Here is a 22,463-nt window from a genome sequence, read left to right as displayed (position 1 = left end):
CAGCATACGCTGTTTACATCCAGCTGATACTCTCCAAAATGGCGCTACAGTAATGCGGAGGAGACAAATTGTTGAATAAAGTAGTCTTTTTTCCTTTTGCGCATAAAAAATATTCTCGTAGCTTCGTAAAACTATGGTTGAACCCCTGATGTCACATCAATTATTTTACAGATCTCCTTGCTACGTCTCTGCACTTGGGAACATTTCAGTTGTATTGCTGTCTATGCAGGGTCAGACAGCTCTCAGATTCCATAAAAAATATCTTAATTTGTGTTCTGAAGATGAACGAAGGTCTTACGGGTTTGAAACGACATGAGGGTGAGTAATTAATGACAGAATTTTCATTTTTGGGTGTCCCTCATTTTTGGGTTTTTAAACTATCCCTTTAAAACACATAAATCAAGGCAGCTAAATTCGGCCTCTGCCTCCATTCTATAGCCCGAGCCACAGAGTAGCACAGACCACTATCAACACAGTTCATGATCCAGTGGACACTGGAACTGGAGGGAAGGAGGTAGTAAAGTTTGATCCACCTTTTCTGATGCCACCTTCCTCCTGAGGAAGTACGCTTGAAACTTGCAACAGCAGCAGTCTGGTGGAGTCAAACAGTCCATCGAATTGTAATTTTTAGTCCAAAGCACAGAATTTTTAACTGTGTCAAACTGATGAACAAAAAGAGATAGAAATGTGATTATTATAAAGCCAGTGATTTATATCCCTAAGCACCCCTTGTTTAAAAGGTTACGATAACAACTTTGCAATATAATCTTTATTTGTTTTGAGAAGGTTCCTAGTGCTGTGCCACAGTATCAACAAAGGTCAGAAATTACTAGAAAAACATGAATGTTCATCATGTTAAAGAAAAAAAATAGGGAACAAAATGTTTCTCTGCACTTAATTCGGCTGACATTACAGTTACAGTCAGTGAAATTCACGTTTACAGCTATAAGTGCTACAAAAAAAGTCACTTGAAATCTAAAATCTACACAAAAAAAAATCACTTGAAATCTGATTATAAGAGTACACACATTTCATATACTGTGATAATCTGTATCACATAATTGATCCGATTTTAGCACATATCTATTTGTGTACTGATTTGATGAAGCTTTAATAATGACTTGATTAAACCTTTACACTTTGTGGATAATTTCACGATTCAGGTTTGGGGAAAAATACTTACTACAAAATTGCTGAATTGTGGTCATGCTTCCCAGTCTGATATTGCTCCTCCGATGCATATCTAAAATACAAACAAAGCAAAAACAATCAGACTCCAATTGTATTCAAATTAAACTTGGGTGGCATAAAAGCAGAAATATTATGATAAAACAGAAATTAATCCGAGCACAAATCTAAATTTGGATAAATATATATATACAAAAAATGTCTGTATAAGTACACAATATATAAGGCTTTATATTCTGCAACTATTCAATATGTATATGTAAAATGTTTGAATACATATATTATGACATACCCATAATCTCTCTCTGTCTCTACCCTCCTATCACAGACCAGCACAGGGAGAGATACAAACCACAATGAGCTTCATCTGTGACATAATGTTGTATAAAGTTAAGAAACTAAATGTGATTTAAAATACATAGAAGTAACATGTAGTGCAAAAAACAAAAACAAAACAAAAAAATAATAAACATGAACATTGTCAGTTTTCCTCGACTTTAACCCCACCCCCATCCGAATATCTGACTGCAACCCTGGGCCAGACCTCTCCCTCCCTTACGTCCCCACCCCCATCTCTGCATGCGCCACGGAGTCTTGTTGCGCTGCCTTTTTCCCATTCTAGCTTATGCTATCCTCCATACTTCCCTCCCTCTGTGATGTCACAGTAGCAGTGTGGAGAGTTGTGGGCATGGCTTAGAATGTGAGATGGGCGGGGTCAACCAAATAATAGGACTACCCACCAGCTTGCTGCTTCAATGACATCACAGATGCCAATAGTAGAATGCAAGAGCAATGCAAGTATGTGGCATGCCTCTGTACCTGGTTTGTGCATACGGTGCCTGCCCCGGAAAAGAAGCATATTTAAAACTATGTAAAACAAGCTTCTTTTTTTAACTGAACATATAACAAATACGTGTTTCATTGTTCAAAGAAATTGTTGTTGCATGAAACGTCTTTGAAAGAAAAATGAGCAGGAAAATACCATCTTTCACATGGCAAGTCTTAAAAGTGGAGCGGTTTCTTTTCATATTTCTATGTAATTTCAGTTCATTCTAAAATTCTTACTGTCATCTTTTAGGATATTGTGAGATGTCCTTTTTCTCGTAAGGCCTTGAAAATTATTTATCTGAATGCGCTGTTTTGATTACAGTTCAGTTACGTGACGCTTCTCACTTTACTTGAGGACGTCGCTATTTAAGCCTTGTGGGTTGAAACGAATAAGGCACTTAGAAAGCAATTCTCTAGACACAACTTTGCCAGTGTGTGCTAGTCAAATAAAACATAGCATTCACCTGTCTCCCTTAAAATTGACTTATTAGGTGGTCAGCTACACTGTGTTTGAATGCACTTAACATCCTTAAGAAGAAAGGCTGGGCTGATTAAATCCATGATGGGATATTTAAACTATCAGCACAAAGGCCAGTGTAAACCCAAAGCAAACAGGCTACAGATTGCTTATCTGAGATCTTGTGAAACATTTGCGCTAAACTGTGAAAGGTTAAAACAATCCACAAACACACATAAATGGAATAGAGTATGAAAATATACAAGGAGCACAAAGTTGTATTCAATCCCACGTTTAGGAATCAGTATCAGATCAACTGGAAAAACACACTAATGTCTTAATGGGATTTACCATAGTGCTGGCAGATGTGAATGTACACGGCAATCAGCAATGTATTACGTACTTTGAAGATCCAGATTTGAACAGTGTTTGATGTACTCAAGGTCTTTTGCTATGAGTGTTATTCTTATTCTGTAGTGCAACTGCCTTGAAAATCCTTATCTTATTATTCAGAATGCAGTTAGCATGGGATTGGGATTTCATGTATTAGGTGCATGTATTGTTGCCAGATTGAAGAGAGCCTTATTGCAATGCTAAAATTGCAAGCGAGTGCAAGAACACCATGATCACTGCTTGTGTTTAACTAACCCGTTGGCCAGTCACTGATCATGCCGCAAGTTTTGCACATGCTAAAACTTTTGCACATGCTAAAGGCTCAATTAAATTGGATTTATGTATACAGTTAGTGTGTCATATGTGGGTTTAGACTGGTGATTTGACTGGCTAGTGAAAGTCTCTGAAAGTTGGAGCAGTGTGGCCAAGTTGTTACGCAAGGATAAAAAGCTGGGGTTTTACCCAAGTCTTAAAAAAAAGAAATAAAGTGCATTCTTTGTATATACATTTCTAGTGTTGATGATAAGGCATTCAGATTGACCTTGGTAACCTGCATGAAAGAGATGGCTGCTAAGAATGTTTCACTTAACAGAGGAAAAAGGGAGTCGGGGAAAATCCACAATGGTAGATGGTCTTGCTTCATCACTGTCACCCTTTAGGGGATGCATGGAACAAGCCAAGGCACCAATTTGTGGAGCTGCTCCCTTCTCCCTTAATTTTCTAGGTTGAAAGCACTCCCTCAATTGTGGCTTCAAGTGCCAAGGAGGTAGTGGCACTTGTAGCACAATTGTAAGATTTATTTATTTTTGGTTAATTTTTTTTAATAATTAAATGCTTTTATGCTTATCTATCATCCACTACAATGTATTAAAAGTATTTTTTGAAAGTTACATTTGCCAAAGTCGAGATGTTTGCTGTATTTCATTATTTTGCCGTTTGTCTTTAAGATGTTACCACAACTCATCTTTGTAGAGTTCATTTTGGAAATCAAGCCTATGTGCCATTTTATCAAGCAATAATACAAAGTATCACAGCTGAAAAACAAAACAAAACATTAGAACATGATCCATGAGATTATAAAAATGTTAAAATGCTGCATTGATGTTCAATCCCTCATACTTTACTGGTGACAGTCGCTAAGATGTTATTAGTATTGGCACAGCAACATCACCACGGGCAAGCCAAGGCCTGACAAAGTGTGAATGTGAATTTTATGTTTTGTATATTCTCATTACGTTTTATATTTCCTTAATTCTAATTACAACTAACATGTTTACTTGCATCTTGTATTCTTCAGTTTACAGTGGATTTTTATGTTGTACTGATATGAAGCCCAGAAAAATAAGTGAAAAACCTTTGTGACTGGGTGATGTCATGGGCCTCTGAAAGTTGTGTCAAGCTCTGAACCACGATTGGTCGGTCTCAAATATCCACCGTCTCCTGATTCACCAGGAGTGCAGTCTCCAACAATCTGTGACAGTAATCTAAACAGATAAATCAACCACCACACACCAGTTTTACAAGTGGCACAATACGCACAGGTTCATATTAACAAAGCTTTTATGATTTTTCTTGAAAACAAAAACAATTAACCTTTTTTATTAACATTTTAATATGTGTAAAGTTGTAAAGTGTAATTTACTGTAAATAGCATTTGGGGACATTTTATGATCATTTTGTAACAGAAACTATATGAATATAATTAAGATGTTTACAAAAAAAAACAACAACAACAGTACACTTTGGGAAACAACTGCAAACTGATACACAATTCTAACTATACAATCAGCTTACATTTGTGCCAGTCAGAGCAAATGCAACTTTCAGAGTCCCAGCATCCTCTCCCAGCATACTTATTATGGGCTTTTAGAAGTTACTACTAGTTACTAATTATTGTACATTACTGATAATTAACGGGTAAATCCCTGGAAATACTTTGGAAATGTATGGCACTTAAAAGATAATTTCATAAGTTGGCAGTAACACTTTTTCTTTGCTTTATAAATGCTCATGTTTACAATTTCTGGTGTAAGTTGGCATTAGTTACCCCATTTATGTCAGCGTGGTCACATTTCAGTCATTGGCTGCCTGTTACTATAGAACCAAGCCCACACAAAGCACACACAGCAGGGAAATGATATGTGGCCATACATGGGGGCAGGGTCAGAAACCACAAATGGGGCTGGGTCTAGTATGATAATGAGGGCTGGGTAGAATTGTGTTTAGGGAAAAATGAGGTTTGAGGTTTTCAGCATGGTAAATCTGACCTTGCTTTACCCGTTTGGTCGCAGTGATCACCTGGTTCTTTGAGTCTGAAATCATTGTACTGCCTGAGTTTCCTTTGGAGTTTTTTTTTAACTGCTGTTTAAGTTCCCCCTTTTTCTTTCATTTCCTCAATACACAGGAACTTTGTAAAGATGTAAAGAAATGTTTTCCTGAATTATGAAAGAAAAGGGTGTACATACTGTATCAATTAAAGGAATGATTCATAAAGCTTGTACACGTGTGTCTGAACAAGTTTTAAAAGCAACGGATGTGCACACATCAAGAACATTCAAAAGTCTTGTTAGATAAAGGAAACTTTATTTACCTCTTATTATGGCAGTATGGATTGGAGATGTTATTGATAACAGTGGCCTTTGAAAAGACCTTTGATTTAAGCAAGTCAACAACTCTGTAATACATTTCCTAACTATGTAAGTAATATGGAAGGCTCAAATAATTTGTTTAAAACATGATCTCATTACTGATCCCCCATTACACAACCTAAAGGATCTTCTCCACCAAATCTCAGTGATGCTAAGCATTCATTAATGACTTTGAGAGAGAACAGACAGATTATGACCTAGCAGGGTAAACGGTTTCTACTCTCAGCACCAGACCTTTAAGAACAGGCTTTCAGGGATATCTTGACATTCAGACAGGGTTACAGCCATCTGCACTGTTATCGCCTCTGAAAACACAACAGTCACCTGCACAGTGACTGGAACATTTTTCAAGGGTGTGTTTGTATTGATAGAGTGTATTGCGAGGGGGCACAGAAGATCTGACGCCACAGACGGACACTGAAAATCTGGGTCAGTCAGTGTGTGTGTGTGTGTGTGTGTGGACGGTGTACACGTGAGACAGAGATATAGTGAAAATGCAGTGGGCTGGTTCTAAACAAGTTGTGAGGTGCCGTGGAAACAGAAGAGATAAGATTAACGGGTTTAAAATGGAGTGAGCGAGACTCACTAAATGAGGACCGAGTTTATTAATATTCATCAGGAGACAGACGTTCCATCACAGAGGCTGAGAAACAGACAGCAGCACCATCAGCTCACCAAGCCAATAATACACCTAAAATTAAGTCATCTTTATGACAGAGGCCCATATTTATTATTTGTTCACTGAATATATCAATAGAGAGATGTATTGAAGAGCAAATGGCAACATCAGGTGTACAAACAGTGTAAAGAAACAAAAAAAAAAATTTAATAGCTACTTCTATTCTCATGCATAGAGTTACTAGCTTCTGAACAGTAAGACGACAAACAGAATACAACAGTAAAAGGATAAAAATGAATCAAGGGAAGCCTCCCCCCCCCCAAAAAAAAGAAACTGGTACGATCCAGCTTGCTCCTACCGTTGCCCTCGGATACAGCTGTGAGAAACAAGAATTGGGAACTGCAGCTGCCTGGTTACCATAGTTACAGGATGAGAGGAAGAGCGGGAGACTCAGAGAGATGTAGCTGTAATATTGCAGGGGAGGTCCATCTCGCACATTGAGCCCCATGATGGTCCAGTGGACAGTGAGACTTTGAGGGGCACCTGAGGATAGAGAGAAATGAGCTGGGATCACTAGAGCGCCTATATCTTCTGATCTACAACTGCTGCATCATTTAGTTTTACGGTAATTTAAAGCCAGGCTGTCGGAGGGAAGGCCATCTGGAAATGCAGTGCAGCTTAATTAGGTTACCAATCAAATGCTATGACACAGTGAATCGCATTTATAGAGGACAAAGCTGTTTGAAAGTCTGTCTGATATGATTAAGGCTTCTAATAGAGCTATAATATGTGTCTGAAGCAACAAGGAAGAAAGTAAATAGATCATGGCATGTTACTTTCTCTACACCAAGAAGCTCTTCTTTATACTAAGATAAATTGACCGCCATTTAAATGAAGCTGTGTGGGTGTTCACTTACAGAGAGATTCACTCCCAAATTTTCAATGTGCTGAAGAGATTCCATGGTCTTCTTCACCAACACTGTTCACCAACATAATAATCAAACTATTTAAATGGCCAATGTTTTTTGTCTCTAATTGATATCGTTTAATCCCATGCTATCTCACAAAACTAACAAATTCTAAAGACATTAATCAAATATTAATTAGAAATAAAAATGTAAAAGCTACTTTAATAGTATATAAATAATACTAAAATAAGACCACAGAAAAATAGTTTATTTACTCAGAATTAATTGAAATGAACTACTTACTTCACCCAAATGATTCCTTTCATGTTCATATAAAAGGACATGTATGGTCTCCCTCACTAGCAAACTGCTCTAATTGTGAGATCTCCACTTCAAACAGCAGCTCATCATGGATTTGAGCCACCAGCCTAAAAGATAAAGAGACACAACAACTAGAAGAGAACTATCAATCTTAACATGGAGATAACCAGACCACGACCACCAACCCATGATGTGTTTAGCTTCTGGAGTGTGACGGCAATATTACATTAAATGTGTCAATGCTTTACATTGGTCTGGAAGTCATCTATTGCAGACATATCTCCTAATACTCACTGAACAGAAAGAGACTTGGAGAGAGGGGCAAGGAGAAAGAACGAAGAAGGAGGGACTGAGAGACGCTAACAAAGATAAACGACTGTAATATATAGAGCTGCACTGCAAGTTGAGTGACTCACACAGATGGGCAGAGGGAGGAAAAAAGAGAGAAGATCAGGGATATGTAGAAAAAGAATGAAAGGAAAGGTATCCTTGGATAAGAAAGATAGCATTAGCATATGTAAAAATTTATATAAACCTAGATTTAAATATTATGCGAAAATTATTTTCTTTGTTAGTGAATGATACCGAACGCATTATAGGGACAGTTTGTAAAAGGGATAGTTAGTAAAAATTTAAATTCTGCTTTCATTTAGTCACCATTATGTTGTTCTAAACTTGTTCTAAACCTCTGTTCTAAATTATGTTGTTCTAAACCTCAATGTTTTTACATCCATAGAGGTCAGTGGTCACCAAAACGGTTTTGGCTACCAACATTCTCCAAAATCTCTTCTTCTGAAGTAAGAAAGTCATGCAGGTTTGGAACAACATGAGGGTGACTAACAGATAAAAGAATTCTCATTTTTTGGTGAACCATCCATTTAACTAATTGAAACTTTCTGTAAAATGTTACTGCATTTCCCATATACAAAATTTATTATTCAGGTACACTTGGGATTATAAGAGAGGGAGGGAGTGGAAAGTTGGACGGATGGATGTACCTGGCAGTGTGAGAGGCAGAAGCCACTTGAGAGCAGATTTTGATCATTGCCATTTTGGCTAGGTCTGCAGCTGAGCCTAATGGGACACACACAGCCATTGTGATGATCACAGATGTAGCAAACATTACAAACACAAGTAGAAATGCACGCAATACCCTGTAGTACAAAGTTGACCGCCTGTCTCTCTGCTTGGTTTCGAAGGCTTCAGTCAGCGGTGTGAATGTAAGGGAGAGAACGGCGCCTTAACATTATGGACTTGACAAAATCTAAGGCATCATTAAGAAAGAACACACACACAGCAACTTATACACTCATTCAGCCTTATTATACTCAGTCACTCATTCACACGCAGACTCTTTACGAATCACTCATGCCAGTGCATTCCGGGGTAAGTCAGACAATAGGTCAAGCTTTACGCATAAACCCCTGTTGGAAAAGAGTGAGGTCAGCCAGTGGACTCATTCGGAAAATCTCAGAAGCACAGAGACGCCAGGGGCACAAAGAGAGAACACTGCATGCATATGTGTAACAGTGTTCAGGAATGTGTGTGGCTCAGTGTGGGTGTGTCATATGAACAGATAACAATGATGATGCGTCACTGGAAATTGCTATTGTGTTTCTCTCTCTGCTGTTGTAGTTGATGAGAATGGGTGTTGCGTCTGTGTTTTGTTTGTCAAACGCAAAATGTTTGTGTGTATCTGTCTCGGGCGTATCCTTTTAGAAGTGTGTGACAGTAACGTTGCCGGTGCACTTTACTTTTCAAAGTTGTGTGTACTTAAATATCATACAGTGGCCAAAAATATTTGGACACTTAATCCACCCAAAACAACAACAACAAATATGATAATTTACTCAGCCTCATTTCATTCCAAACCTGTTTGACTTTCTTCTCTCAACATAACAGAAAAGACAATAGCCTGAACAATTTTTTAACTATTTTGTCCATACAAAAAAATGTAGTGGGGTCAAAAGCAACCAACAATTTTTATTATATGAACAGAACAGAATTTTCATTATTGGGTGAAAGACGAAGACACTTCGAAAAAAGTATTAAAAAAAAAGAGGTGGTCATTTTACAGGATGTAGTCACATAGGTGTCCTAGCAGAATAACCACAGGTGTAGGGAAGATTAACTACCATAACTGTTTGACAAGCGGAAAATGTCCAAACCACTTTTTGTAAGTAAGCTTGTGCTATTTTTCTTTGCATTAACAAAATATCAAACCAAATGATATTTATTTTCAGTGACATACACATATTTTTAATGAGTTCACCTCCCCCTGTAGTCGTGCTGAACACAAAAGAAGATATCTTGTATAATGTTGATATTCCAAACCATTCCACAGAAGAAAGTCATTCATACAGGTTTAGAACAACATAAGGGTGACTAAATGATAACAATATTAAGGTTTGGGTGAAATAACCATTTAAGTATCCAAATACTTTTTGGGCCACTGGGCCCTCCATCACAGCATGCATCAACAGAGAATATGTTATTCTCCTTTTCACCTCTGAGAAAGGTCCTGTGTCATTCTTGTCTCCTTTACATTAAGCTACATAAATGCGTCTCTCTAAATTAAAAAAGGCAGCACAGGGATTCTCCCTAAGCAGAAGACTAGACGCAATGACACTCCTACTGGAACTCCCTGTTCTAGAACAGATTACGGAGAGAGAAAGCTCACTCTGTACAGCCCTTCTCTATTTCATTTTCTTGAATCTCTTTCCTCCCTTTCAGAACTCCATACATTTCTCAGCTAAAATGATAGCAGGTTTTTTGAGGGTATGCAGGCATGCCAATGCCTCCAGTTTTGATTGTGTAATGAGCGCACTGGAAGAAACTTTCAGTCCTGGAACTTCAGTTTCATTCTCTGAACATTGAACATTTCAGCATACCTTACAATGTGATTGGATACATTTTCTTAACTATTTGTCAATTATGGTATGCTCTAAATGAGACAATCAGCTATCAGAACAGGAACACTGACAATATATTTTTTTCTTATTCTGACTGATTGAAGGCAATACAGTGAAAACTATGAAATGTTTGATAGCAATGGTACAGTCAGAAAGTCTGTATTTTCCATTGGTAAGAAAGAGTGCTTAGTTCTCTGCAGTGATCCAATACCTTTACTGTAGTAAAATAACTCAGCATATCAGTCGCAATCTGATAATGCCTGACAAAAATAAAAGTAGCTACAAACCTAACACTGTCTATTTTATTACTGGACTTAACGTATGCTATTGTATTTTCTTATTTATTATTTGATCTTCTTATTTTTAGCTATTAATCATTCGTACTTAACTAATATTTTGTGATACCTTCTATTTAGCTGCCTTGCATTGTTCTTTATTTTGTGTTGCCATACATTTTATTAATATTTCTCATGCCAATACAGCACACCAAACTAAATTTTAATTTCATACTTTATAATAATAGTAAAACGGCACACTTGACCTTTTCAAGCAACACTGAGATGAAACGTGAATATAATATCGAATATAATGGCAGCAGCAAATGTAACTATGTAACTCACAGTAGGAGAAGTGAAAGAATGAGTGTGTGACTTAAGTTGTAATAACCATTGTAACCATGATGTGTGTAATATCAGTAGAAGTGAGGCCTAACGGCAGCTCTGTACACACTGAACTGTGAAGTGAGTGAGTTTTGGGAGAAAGTGTCAGTTGCTGTGCTGCTCTGCTTAGTTTCTTCAACTCTACTCTGTGTTTATCACACATACCATGTTTGTGGCAGTGCTGGATGGTTTGCTGGATGAAGGCCGGCACCTCTCGTCCTGAAAACAACTGGCCTCATCTGCACTGCACTCACACCCAGAATACCAGACAACCGCTCTCTTCCTGTGTGTGAGGGTGTCGAGTAAAAGGGAGAAAGAGAAAGTCAGTGGAAAAAAGCAAGAGAGAACAGAAATATTCCACGCATAAAACAGTTCAAGGTGAGACAAAAAAGACAAAGTGAGGTGAGAAGAGGCTCAGAATGATTATGAGAAATAGGTTAAACTGAGCACCCCATTCTCCCAATGTTGCTATGACGACAACTACCATGACAACAAATGTGATGACATAAAGCAAGATATAATGGGAGAGCACTGACTTTTGCATCTAGTGATATTGCTAATGTAAAATAACATACACAATAATTATACTTTTATTCACCAAAGAAGCAAAAGTTTCTATTCATCAAAGAATCCTAGTAAAAGATACCATGATTTAGATAAAAAAATGTTAGTTGACCAAAAAATTAAAATTCCCTCATCACTTACCCTCGTGTCGTTCCATACCTGCATGGATTTCATTCTTCTGTTGAACACAAAAGAAGATATTTGAAAGAATGTGGGTAACCAAACAGATGAGGGTAGCCATTGACTTGCATAGTATAGAAAAAAATCTACCATCTGATCTACCATCAGCTGTTTGGTTAACAACATTCTTCAAAATATCTTCTTTTGTGCTCAACAGAACACATTTGGAATGACATGAGGTTGAGTAAATGATTGAAGAAATTTCATATTGGTTATCCCATTGGCTATACCTTTATTCCTGTAAAGCAGCACTACCGTTTTCAACATTGATAATAAGAAATGTTTCTTGAGCACCAAATCACATAATTAGAATGAAGGATCATGTGACACTGAAGACTGAAGTAATGGCTGTTGAAAACTCAGCCTAGTCATCACAAGAATAAATTACATTTATAATTATATTGATAAATAAAAAAGTTATTTTAAATTGTAATATTATTTCACAATATTACTGTTTTACTATTAAGTCTAAGTGTTTTATTCATCCACCTGGCAAAAATTATAACTCTGATGATGTACAAAATTAATAGCACACCTCACCTTTTTAAGCCACACAATTTGAGGTGTCATCATGTCCATAGCACAAATAAGCTGTGTGCAAGAGTTTATACTTAGATCTAATGGTTTGTTCAGAACTCTAACCCTAATTATAGTGTTAACATCACCAGTGACGCTTTGCAAGCAGCACTAATAAATACCTAGGAAATACTGTAGCATCAGATGTAATGTAGCTACTAACAACTTGCATTAGAAATTGTGCAGTACTCCAACCAATCAAAATGCAAAGAATTTCTCATCAGTCCAACTACAGAGTCACATGACATGGCTGAAACCCATGCTACTTGCTTTAGTTTACACACAGTGACCTGCTGAATGAAACAGGATGGAGTTCATATACCAGCAAGACTCAGGCTCATTTTTACCTGACCTTCTGTCTGCCTGTAATTGAGATTATTTCTAGACAGAAAGAGAGAGATGAATATATCAAGCATGTGAGCAGGAAGATGAAGGCAGCAGCAGGCACAAAGGAGTGATGAAGAGTGTGTCGCTGTGCATTCTCACTGGTTGAAATCATTTTCTCTCTAGTGCCCCTCCTTTTGCCTAATTACTCCAAACTAAACCATCCTTCTCTCTGGGATGCTCAATAGTTAGCCTCTCATATTCTGACCCAGTTGTGTGTGTGTCCACCCCTCCCCCTCACCTATGAGTGTGTGTGTGTGTTTGATTTTCTTCTATGCTACACCTCCTTTTAGTATTCGGTAACCATGGCAATTCTTCCCTTTCTGCAGGATTATCAACATATGCTGACACTAGCACTCTCTTTCTCTCACTCACTTTCTACCAGCACTCAGTCACTCATTATTTCCTTCTTCATGCTGTCTCTCTCTCTTTCTCGTTTTCCTGAGATGACATTATGGTCGAAATGAAAATGTCACGCCTTATGCCTTTATAAGAGTGCAATAAATGTCTTTTTCTGTATTTAGCAACTTAATGCTCACAAACAAATTTTGGTGAGCCACTTGTGTGATGCTGGACTGAAAAATATAAATGAGAGAGAGAGAAAAAAAACACAGAGATACATTCAAGTTGACCCAGTTAAAGTAAAGTAGAACAGTGACACCCTCCTTCAGTCCCTCTCTTCCCTCCACACACACATAATAAGATTCTTGGTTGTAGTCATGGTGGCCACATTCTGGGAGATCTCTGTTAGCAACCACTATGAACAATAAGGCTCTCTGCACTTGACTCATAGAGCAAAGCACTCCAGTCTGGGTCACAACTTTTCTCTTTATTTCTTCCTATCTGTACCATCTATCTCTTTAATTCTAAAAAAATAAATGTATGTATCTCTGCCTATGCCACAATCTTCCCTGTCTGACTAAATACAGATAAAAATATGGATAGTTTATTTACATTTTGAAACAGTCAAAAAGTTTCCAAATTCAAAATGTCCACATTTCTTTTTAAAAGGATACACTACTATTCAAAAGTTTTGTTTGTTTTTTAAAGAAATTAATAATTTTATTCAGCAGTGACTTTTGCCACTACTGATACTGCTAATGTAATATAATACTTTTATTCAGGAAGAATGCATTAAATTGATCAAAAGTAACAGTAAAGCTATTTATACTGTTACCGCAGATTTCTATTTCATATAAACTATTAAATTTAACTTTATATTCCTTAAAAACTTCTTAAGAAAAATATCACAGTTCCACAACTATTTTCAACATTGATAACAGCAAGAAATATTTGAGCACCTATTATGATTTCTGATGGATCATTTGACATTGAAGACTGGATTAATGGCAGCTGAAAATGTAAATTTTTAAAATGTAATAATTGTAATAATATTTTACAATATTACTGTTTTTAGCTGTATTTTATTTATCAAATAAATGCAGCTTTGTTGAGAAATGGAGACGATTTTCAAAAACATTTTTAAAAAATGTTACTGATCCCAAACGTTTGAACGATAGTATAATTAACTCAGAAATTACATTTCTGCCATCCATTCACCCTCATGTTGATTGAAAGTTATATTTTTCCCTGACTGCTGCTTTTGAATTCACATCTTCTGTGCCTAAAGAAGTGTTGCTAGTAATGGCCTTTCAACTGTACATGTTCCTGTGTGCCATCACCCTATCAGCGCTGTCAAGATGTCAATTTCTTGCGGCTCCACAGTAATTAGTAACAAGGTATTTATGGCTCAGGGGAGTGCAGCATGTGAGCAGGAAGATGAAGGCAGCAGCAGGCACAAAGGAGTGATGAAGAGTGTGTCGCTGTGCATTCTCACTGGTTGAAATCATTTTCTCTCTAGTGCCCCTCCTTTTGCCTAATTACTCCAAACTAAACCATCCTTCTCTCTGGGATGCTCAATAGTTAGCCTCTCATATTCTGACCCAGTTGTGTGTGTGTCCACCCCTCCCCCTCACCTATGAGTGTGTGTGTGTGTTTGATTTTCTTCTATGCTACACCTCCTTTTAGTATTCGGTAACCATGGCAATTCTTCGCTTTCTGCAGGATTATCAACATATGCTGACACTAGCACTCTCTTTCTCTCACTCACTTTCTACCAGCACTCAGTCACTCATTATTTCCTTCTTCATGCTGTCTCTCTCTCTTTCTCGTTTTCCTGAGATGACATTATGGTCGAAATGAAAATGTCACGCCTTATGCCTTTATAAGAGTGCAATAAATGTCTTTTTCTGTATTTAGCAACTTAATGCTCACAAACAAATTTTGGTGAGCCACTTGTGTGATGCTGGACTGAAAAATATAAATGAGAGAGAGAGAAAAAAAACACAGAGATACATTCAAGTTGACCCAGTTAAAGTAAAGTAGAACAGTGACACCCTCCTTCAGTCCCTCTCTTCCCTCCACACACACATAATAAGATTCTTGGTTGTAGTCATGGTGGCCACATTCTGGGAGATCTCTGTTAGCAACCACTATGAACAATAAGGCTCTCTGCACTTGACTCATAGAGCAAAGCACTCCAGTCTGGGTCACAACTTTTCTCTTTATTTCTTCCTATCTGTACCATCTATCTCTTTAATTCTAAAAAAATAAATGTATGTATCTCTGCCTATGCCACAATCTTCCCTGTCTGACTAAATACAGATAAAAATATGGATAGTTTATTTACATTTTGAAACAGTCAAAAAGTTTCCAAATTCAAAATGTCCACATTTCTTTTTAAAAGGATACACTACTATTCAAAAGTTTTGTTTGTTTTTTAAAGAAATTAATAATTTTATTCAGCAGTGACTTTTGCCACTACTGATACTGCTAATGTAATATAATACTTTTATTCAGGAAGAATGCATTAAATTGATCAAAAGTAACAGTAAAGCTATTTATACTGTTACCGCAGATTTCTATTTCATATAAACTATTAAATTTAACTTTATATTCCTTAAAAACTTCTTAAGAAAAATATCACAGTTCCACAACTATTTTCAACATTGATAACAGCAAGAAATATTTGAGCACCTATTATGATTTCTGATGGATCATTTGACATTGAAGACTGGATTAATGGCTGCTGAAAATGTAAATTTTTAAAATGTAATAATTGTAATAATATTTTACAATATTACTGTTTTTAGCTGTATTTTATTTATCAAATAAATGCAGCTTTGTTGAGAAATGGAGACGATTTTCAAAAACATTTTAAAAAAATGTTACTGATCCCAAACGTTTGAACGATAGTATAATTAACTCAGAAATTACATTTCTGCCATCCATTCACCCTCATGTTGATTGAAAGTTATATTTTTCCCTGACTGCTGCTTTTGAATTCACATCTTCTGTGCCTAAAGAAGTGTTGCTAGTAATGGCCTTTCAACTGTACATGTTCCTGTGTGCCATCACCCTATCAGCGCTGTCAAGATGTCAATTTCTTGCGGCTCCACAGTAATTAGTAACAAGGTATTTATGGCTCAGGGGAGTGCCCATGAGCAAAGATGGCAGCATGCAGGAATGCAACAGCCACTGAAGAGAAGCCATGTGGTTTGAGTTAGCAAAACAGCACTTTTAAATGCTTGGTAAAATATATGCTAAATATTGCCATGTTCTGTACTTCCTGTAGATTGAAGTGATGGTTTGCATGCATTATGGGTAACATAGTTCTCACCAGCTCCATAAACCACAGAGTAGACGATACACTTGGCATGCTCTCTGTCCTCCAGACTTACTCTGTCCTCACTCATACCCTTCCTAAAGACAAAGACAGAGACATTTATGTAATGAAAGTGCTAGCAGTGCTGGTGGAATCCGCGTTTGAAAAGTGACAGGGAATCAGAGGCTGCCCAGCAGATGTCTTACTGCATTAGAGAAGCAGCCAATGTTGGATCAGCACTCACACTTTATTATATCAAAATCTCAGCTCTTTTGTGCAAGCAACACACACATACATACATAAAAGAAGGAATATGCTAACAGAAATGCTGTGATGATCTGGGGTAATATCCATCCTCACACACAAACTGGGCTCATGTCAGCAATCAAATCACACTTTGTCTTGACAGGCCTGTCACCGTGCGCTACAGTAACTGTAGAGATGTGAGCATCAGACTGATCTTGCTCTCTGTCTGGTTGACTGCACACAGCCTCAGGGTGAAACACACAGACTGGTACTGCAGGACACTTTGCCCTCTTGTCAGCCTGTATATTACCTTTTGTGTGTGTGACAAATGGAACATCTAGCAACTCTTTTTGGTCGACTCTCTGTGTCTTCTTAACCTGTTACCTAAAGTATGAACATTAAACTTTGTTGGCTTGTTTTTAAATATCATGCATATGAAGTCTCTACTAACTATTAGAGATGTCACAAAAATGAACACTTTTTAATTGTTCGGCATGCAGACAATACATATATTTTTTTATATATACGTTTATATACATATATTTATATATACAGTGGGTACGGAATATATATACACACACACACACACACACACACACACACACACGCATGTACCAAGCCCTTTCAATTAAATAATTTTTTTGAATGAGTGTTTGGAGTGTGAATTTTAAAAACCCATAATGACTTTATTACTGCAAAGACACTGGGGGGTCCTGTCAGCAGGACAAAACAAAACACTCATAATAACTGTTTAAAAGAAGTGTTTAAAGTAACTACTACCTGGGCACAACATACTGTCCCTGTCTCATGACCACATCAGAACAGGTGTACACAATCATTCAAAATGTTTGGGGTTGGTAAGATATTTTTTGAAAGAAGTGACTTATGCTCACCAAGGCTGCAAAAATTCAGTAATATGTGAAATATTATTACAATTTAATGTATTTTATTCCTGTGATGGCAAAGCTTAATTTATAGCAGCTAGTCTTCATTGTCACATGATTTATTTGAAATAATTTTTGCAACATTATACATGTATTTACTGTCAATTTTGATCAATGTAATGCATCCTTGATGGATAAATGTATTAATTTCATTCTTCGAACTTATGTCACACTGAAAACATGTATGCTGAAAAAAACAATAACAAATATGTGTTTTGTATGTGCATTATATACACTCATACATATATGAGTGTGTATATGTGAGTGTGTGTACCTACCACTGGGCTGCCAGCATGGTGAAGGCCTCTGCTTCAGTGTTCTGAAAGATTCTCAGCAGCTGTGGGTTAGCTGACAGTTGAGCCAAGAGACGCAGCTCCACCTGACAGAAATACACACACACACACGCACACGCACACACACACACGTCATAATGACCTCCTCCAAATTTAATCTTCAACCATAACTTTTCATAACTCTCCTTCCTAATAAAAATATAAAAGGAGGAGAAGATGCCAGTGAGTGGTGTGCGCATGTTGCCATGTCTCCTATGTGTGTCAGCAGAAACAGTAATACACCCAGGAGCTTTTCTGTCAGATAAAAGCGAATGTGTGAGAGGATAAGTTCACATTGCAATACAGACTGTGTGTGTGTGTGTGTGTGTGAGAGAGAGAGAAAGAGAGTGAGAGTGTACACTGCGCTGACTGCCAGAGCGCTGACTCACCCTCACACACACCAACACTGGCACCTAACATAGTCCTGTATGTGGACTATGAGATAAAGTGTGTACATAAATGTTGTATATAAACTGGCATATCATGTCATTTGAGAGTATTCTGAACTTTATTTGATAAGGTAAAAATGGAGAAAGAGGTCCTGAAAAGAGAAAAAAATGATGTTTGTTACTGCCCTTTACTGATGTGTTGGTGTGTATACAATAACAGTTTCAGAAAAGGAGGGAGAGGAAATGGCAGAAGCAGCAGTTCAAGTGTAAGTTAATCTGATCTAAATTGTCCAGCATCAGTTGAGTGTTTGACAGACAATGAAGATGGCAATAGATCTCTTCAGTTTAGATGTATTTTATTTCTAAAAAGTATTTCACCTAAAACAGCTTAATAAGACCATATTCATCTTTTTTTCTTTTAAATTTAAGATTTTAATTTAGCTAGTTTAATTTATTGCTTCGATGAGGACCAGATGGACACTTTGGATCAAACTACATCAAAATAGATTCTCTAAATGAGCTTCTTTAAATAAGCTATGTTGACCTTTTTCAGTATAATGAAGGCTAGAAACACAATAGCAGCAATTTAAGTTAAGATTAATCTAATAAGCCTTAAGTACAGACCCATATCACCATAACTGAATTCCCTTTACAGCTACTTAAGACAGCTTGTCACATTAAGTCTATTCCTGGACTAGCGTCCCGTTTTTCTAGCAGGTTATTAAATGTCAATGACCTTGTGTCGGGAGATGAGCATGTGCATGTAACACATGAAGTCAGCAAATCCATGCGCACAGACCAGCTAAAAGAATAGACAGTCTGAATACTTGTAAGCAAATATTAACTTACTGATTTACAATTACTGTTTGATTTTTTGCATTTCTATTTAAAACCTCACTTCTCAACAATGGAAGAAATTAGATTTTTACTTTTTCAGATGAAAATGTGAGTAGAACTTGTCTATGCAGGCTTCATACACTGCTACAATAATGACAACGGACATTTATTTGCTCACAAATTAATCCAAAATTTTGCTAATGTGACAGTATCTTTAGGGTCTGATATTCGTACATATTTTATCACCTGAACGATTGGAAAACTAAAAGCACACTTCAATAAGCGGTGTAAGACGCGTTACTATGTGATAAGGTTTAAGAACTACTTTTTAATTTATTTTAAAGCCTTAATCTTAAATACTAGTAAAAGTCCAATAAAGCAACAACAGTCATAGTTTTCTTATGTCCCTTTAGTGCCATATTTTTTTCTATGGTTCAAAACTAGATATCTGGGTTTATAAGAACAGGTTTCCTTTACTCCGAGCAAGCTAAATTAAGATCTGACAGAGAATATATTGAAAAGGAGTGGATCTATTAATATGAGTCTGGTCTTAGTGCAAAAATAGCCCCACATTGATTCATAAATGAAAAGATGGTGTAAACATAGGCATACAAAATCGATACCTTCATAAGCAGCGTGCTCAAATACCAGATAGATGTGTTTCCCTGTTCACACAGATGCAAGCTCCCAGCATGACAGATTTGACCAGACATGTAATTGATCTGAGCTAAATGAAATACAACCTGTGCTACTTTAGTGTTATTTATATACTATTATATACACTGACTTAAAGTTAATCTTTAAAAACACTACTAACTGAATAACACTGTTAAATGTAGTCTTTAGCAAATCCAAAAACAAATACCCATTTTTATACTGAGAATCATTATGCTGTGGCACCTAAATTCACATAAATCATTTAAAGCATTTAGTTTTAAATGATTCATAAATGATATCACAAAGTTTTTTTTTAAATATTGGCCATTATCGGAGTCACTGGCTTTGAAAGGGTCCATATAAAGGACATGGAGAGAGAGAGAAACACACGTAAGAGACACGTAAGTGTCAGATTACACACATACTTTACCTTGGATGTACTGTTTTTTAGAGATCTGCAGTGGCTGCTTCGGAAGAGCTTGAAAATTCTGCAGGAGGAAAGAACCAGTTATTATTCATTTGAAAGCGTCTGATTCAGTCACCCTGAAAAGCACAGCACAGTGTCTCTCACATCCAATACTACAACACAAAGAGTAGGTTAAATTTAGCCCTGGCTCTGACAAATATGCAGACTTCAAAAATGCTAATTGGGGCCGCTAAGGCATGGTGCAGCAGTGTCTGTCCAATCAGTAAATGAATGAGATCTGTCTCTTACTGGGTTTTTTAATTCATTTCAAACTGTCTCTGGGAAGAAATGTTAAATATGATTTGCCCTCTCTATCTGCCTAGAGAGGGATGAAATACACTAATAAGACGAGGAAAATAAAGTATTAATCTGGTAAAGTCATGACAACTCTTTGAACATGAGATCTGAACTACTTGGCAGACAGACGGTCTCCGGTCTCTGGATCTGAAACCGACCCCTGGCCTCATGCTCTTAAAGCGGAGGGGTGCCATGAGTAGTCAGTAGTAAAACCATCATTAGTCCCACTTTTCCTCTGGAGGACAGAACTAGTGTAGACAACATTCATCTTTAAAGCACAAATTAAGCTCTCAGGATCTGAAAAGAGCTATTCAGTACTTATAAAAATGTGTGTGAGAGAGACAATGACACAAAAAGACAGAACATGCCAAAGGGAAGTGATGGCATGCACGAATGTGTGTGAGAAAGAAAAAGAGTCTGCAGGTAAAAGGTTTTTGTCTGAATGAGAGGAGATTGCTGGTAGGAAGGTCAGTTCCTCTCTCCTCCCAGTGCTTCATTACAGCTGTAAAGCTGCAAATGATGAGAGGGAAGAGAGATATACAGCTTCAAGGCCAGTCACACACACACACACACACACACACACACACACTCCAATCTTTCTCTCACTCATATAGACACAAAGTGGTTCCCTCTCAGTTTAACCGCGTCATTCATGCACGTCTTGAATTGAAAGTATTTTCATTACTAAAACATTTAAAACACTGGCTGCACAAAACATCTTCAAATACTGGTGCTGATCGATTGATCGTTTTTACATTTAATGTGAAATGTGAAGAGGAAAATGGTGCTAGATCAGCGTTCTTATCCTCACATGATTGACCGCCCTATGTTTACATCTCTATTAGAATATGTGTGATATGATCCTGTCCAAAGATCAGCATTGTGCTGCAGTTTTTAGCATGTGTGTAGGAATGATGTGAGCTGATCTCAGATTATTGTGTGCAGTAAATCTGTTGTCTGGGTTTGATAGATGCTGGTAGTCTGGGAGAGAGGAAGAGCTTTTAATAGCAGCTGAGGCTCTCTGCTTCTGTTTGAGTAGCTCTATTGATCTACAGCAATACAATACAGACGAAAAGAGAGCAAGAGAAGCGGAGAGATTATTCTTTTCTTATATATTATTGGTCATGTTACTACTACATGGCTCTCTGGAATGCTCGATTCTGATTGGTCAGTTGCAGCATTGCACAGTCAACTGCTTTTGTGTAAAGATGCTAAAATGTGTAATTGTAACCTTTCTTTTCACAAAACAAAATAATTTCAAAATAATTCAATATTTGTGTCCATTTGTTTGGCATATGGCCATGGAATAAGACAGATAATCATAGTTAGCCTGTCATTTGCGTACAATAAACCAATGTTTTGCAATAATGAATTTATTTTGTACTTATCTATTATTAGGTTTTATTCATTAATTATTCATTTGAGACAATTCAGGATAATTACAGTCTGAACATAGACACTGAAATGTTGAGAAAGACTGATTGGATACATAAACTCAAAGATAGGGGAAAAAGAAAGAAACAGAGATTGTGTAAACGATGATATAGATGGAGGAAAACGCAGAGGGAGGAGCACAGTGGTATTGATCTGAAGATCAGGCTGGACTCAGCGCTGCACTCCGACTCTAATCCGGCTTAATCCGGACAAGAAAATGCTGCTCGGCATGCTTTTTCTCACACAAACACACACAAGGGCACATTGACACTCTTACACATACACTGGCACTGAAAACACTCTTTGAAAGTCAAGGCTTGAGAGCGATCTGCCTTATATACCCTTCCTCTCTGTAAAGCTCATTCTTTTTTCTCTCTCTCTCTCTGTTCATTTCTCTCGTTCCTTTACACACATTCTTCACTCACATGGCAGGTGATTTTGCTATGGTTGTGGAATTCAGACTGAAGTACACACCACTGCTCATCCACAGCTCAGCTGATCAATTGTTCAATAGAGGGAGAGGGAGAGAGGGCAAAAAAGGAGTCGAGAACAAGAAATAA

General features: G+C 37.2%; 1 pseudogene; it reads right to left on the bottom strand.

Moving 5' to 3' along the window:
* Window positions 1-336: 336 nt before the first annotated feature.
* The window catches only part of LOC107588205 (DNA polymerase nu-like), a 37,736-nt pseudogene continuing 15,609 nt past the window's right edge, over window positions 337-22,463 (bottom strand).

Source organism: Sinocyclocheilus grahami, unplaced genomic scaffold (assembly GCF_001515645.1).
Source record: "Sinocyclocheilus grahami isolate Dianchi unplaced genomic scaffold, SAMN03320097.WGS_v1.1 scaffold99.1, whole genome shotgun sequence".
In the NCBI taxonomy this organism is placed as follows: domain Eukaryota; kingdom Metazoa; phylum Chordata; class Actinopteri; order Cypriniformes; family Cyprinidae; genus Sinocyclocheilus; species Sinocyclocheilus grahami.
The sequence above is the reverse complement of the archived record's forward strand: the minus strand, read 5'-3'. Positions and strand labels throughout refer to the sequence as shown.